This window comes from Cyprinodon variegatus, unplaced genomic scaffold (genome assembly GCF_000732505.1).
Source record: "Cyprinodon variegatus isolate N-32 unplaced genomic scaffold, C_variegatus-1.0 Scaffold133, whole genome shotgun sequence".
Classification (NCBI taxonomy): domain Eukaryota; kingdom Metazoa; phylum Chordata; class Actinopteri; order Cyprinodontiformes; family Cyprinodontidae; genus Cyprinodon; species Cyprinodon variegatus.
This window is the reverse complement of record NW_015150586.1, coordinates 716,853-720,290: the sequence shown is the minus strand read 5'-3', so window position 1 is coordinate 720,290 and position 3,438 is coordinate 716,853.

Sequence of the window (3,438 nt, the reverse complement as noted above, 5' to 3'; positions counted from 1 at the left end):
CACAAAACACAAACCACACATACAGGAGTCCTAACACTGCCACCAATTCCAGAACCGTCTTCTGCAAAGAATTCGATAAAATCTCCAAAAAGCGCTGGATCCTGACTGTGATGACCTAATATTATGACTCTATTCTGCTTATATTAGTATTGCTATTGTAATAATACAACTTAAAACATGTTCATATTCATATTTCGACTTTAAACTCAAATCGTTAGAACTTTATTCTGATAATATTAAAACTTTTTTTATTTAAAATCTTTAATCATGTTACATTTTTATTCATTGTAAAACACATCATATTATAACTTTATTTTTGTTATGCTAGACCAAAAATTCATCATTGTACTGTTTTGATCATGTAGATCTAATGATATAACTTTATGTTAGTATTATAAAAACACTGTTGAATAATGATAACTATATTTGGAATTTGGATTAAAGTAAAAAAAAATTGTTAACATTTATTTTCTTTAGATATTTTTGTTTTGTTGTCTGTTAATTTGCAAAGGGGAGGGGAAAGGAGGAGGAGGGAGGTGTTGGGGGCCTGGGCCACTCCATGGACTCCAAAATTTGGGACCCACACCTCTGGATCACATGGAAAAAATCCAGAGCTTCTGTCTGTTCTGGACTTAAATGATGATGATGATGATGATGATGATGATGATGATGATGATGATGATGATGATGTTGTTCCTATAAGCAGCAGGCTGGCTGTCAGTAGAAACAAAACATGATCGATTTTTTGTCTTCATATAGCAAAACCTGTTGGGAGCTGGAGAAGTACCACCTTCCTCCAGCAGAGTCCGCCGTGGATCCTCCTGAGCCGAGCCTTCGACGCACCTGTGGCTCGTTCCATCATCAGAGGATCCACACTATAAAAGCTGTCTTCAGACCTTGCCTCGATGCCGCAGTGTTGAATCTAGTTGGTTAGCACCTGAGCCAAAGAACCCTCTGAGAAATCTTTTATTGCTCTTTGAGTCCTGCTAGGATTCTAATCCTTTGTGTCTCTGTTTCCAGGAAACCAGTTTTTCTCTGTAAGCTCTGGATGAGCTTAGACTGCCGAGCCTGCCCTCTGAGCCAAACCCGAAGACTCTTCTCTGGATTTCCCATGCAGCTCTGGATTAAGAGCTGTAAACAAAAAGCCAAGGTCTGCACCCTCATCAGAAGTAAGACGCTGAAGCAGTTATTGGACTCTGCTGAAACAAACCTTCTCTGGACCCGGCAGTTCCTCTCTCTGAGTTCAAACCGGAACCCTCAAGGTATAAATCTGATCATCACAAAACCAAACCCCATTGCTCCTACGCTAACTGCTCTGTTATCTACACAGACTCCAGTGAACCAGTCCCCAGGCCTGAACCAGTTCCAGTCATAATTCCATGTGCTTGTGAACAATAAACATTGTTAAACCTTTACTATTGTTTCTGTCTCCGTGGTGTTCTGCATAACTGGGTCTCATCAGTGAACCCATCATGACAAAACCACCTTTTAAAGGAAAAGTTCGGTCAGCGAGGAATAATCAATGGATCATTATTTATACCTAAAACTAATACTTTCGCTGTGATTTAATGCATTTAGCATTGATAAGACAAAAAAATAAAAACAATAATTTTCATTGCAACCACTGAGTCTGGGAGCGGCCATTTTTGCCCAAATATAGTAACCCCTCCCTCCTGCCATCTTCCAGCAGTGACGTCACGGTGCGGTAAGCCTAGCGCCATTCTCCCCGCTTTACAAGCTAAATCAATGGGAACTACTAGACACATCTGCAATCAACAACAATTATTGAAGATTTCCAGAGGACTTCACCATTGAAATTCACCAGAGCTATAGTGAAACTGACAATGCACACGTGCATGGCAGTTGGATGTTGGAATACATCGGGTAAAAGTGAAAATAAAGAGTTATTCCACCTTTCTGATTCCTGATCCTCCACGGACGGGTTGGTCGTTGGATTGCCAACTTGAAGAGGGAGGATTTGCCATCGAACTTCTGGCCAGAGAAAAAACCCGTAATATGTAGCCAACATTTGGAAGAAGAATGTTTTCAAGATGACTTGGATAATAGCGCGTTGTGACAAACACCAGATACAGCACTGGGGGACTTGATCAACAGCTGATACCGCACCGTGACGTCACAAACCAGTAGGTGGCAGTAGTGTTCTTTGACAAACATGGATGCCTTCAGTAACGCACATTCACATGAAAATTACTCTGATTTAAAAACACTTATCATTTATTGAACAGTATGGATTCATTTCAGATTTGAAGTACTTTCAGAAGTTTGAATTCTGATTATGAGCGGACTTTTCCTTTAATATCCAGATTCATGCCTTCAGTTTGCAGCATCAGACCTCCTGATGTGAAGCCACTGGCTCCACTGGGATGTAACGAATCACAGCTGTGAGGTTCAGCTGGAAGCAATGCTGCCCTGCAGAGGGAAGGTTCTTGGTTTAAATCTGGCACCAAGGTCTTTCTGTGTGGGTCTGATCACTTTAAATGCAACACAACAGCTTTGATTTGGTAAAGAATGATTTTAAATCTGTTCGGACTTCAGAAGTCATGCAGGGTTTGTTTTAAGGGTAGGGAGAGGGAGCCATGTTTGGATCAGCACCATTTTTAGGATCTGCTCCTGGTTCTCCCTCAGCTCGGTTGCCATAGATGCCAGAACAGAGTCTGTGCCTCTTTGGTCTCCTGTTCAGTCTGCTCTGTTTCTATTTTGGTCCCGTTCTCAGTCCAACATGTCAGGCGGCGCAGGAGGGGCCTGACGGTCCAGCTCCTCACCACAGGGAGGGAAACGGAGGGTCGGCTCCACTAGTCAGAACCCCGTCGAGACGGTAGCCTCACAGGTACATGTTGGAAGGACAGAGGAATCAATATTCCTGTCAGCCCTCCCACAGCGACCCCCCCACCCACCAACACACACTCTGTCTCTCCATTCCTCATCAGACACCAGGTTATTTATGCTGTAACTTCCCAAACATACATCAGCTTTAGACTCAGTTCTCTTCATTTAATTTACTGTTACGGAGACAGTTACTGACTCATGAATTTTCCAGAAAACTGGCAGATTATGATGCCAAAAATAGAGTTGTTTCCCTTTCATTTATTTCTTTATTTTTTCTTCTTTTCATCAACTTCTCCCTGAAAAACAACTAAAAACAAACAGCAATGCAGGATAGCTGTTTCAGTAGCTGCTGATTCTGGGAGGAAGAGAGATACTAAATCAACCAAAGTTTTAAACGATAACAAGTTTGGATGCTTCTTTTTTAAACCTGGTTAAACATATCTGTTTTTATAGTAATATTATAATTTGGTGTCGTTTGAGTCTTTTGATTTTATCTTATATCTTATCTTAATCCTATTCTCACATATAAATCGCAAAGCTCCATCTGATATCAGAGATCTGATTGTTCCTTATGTTCCTAACAGAGCACTT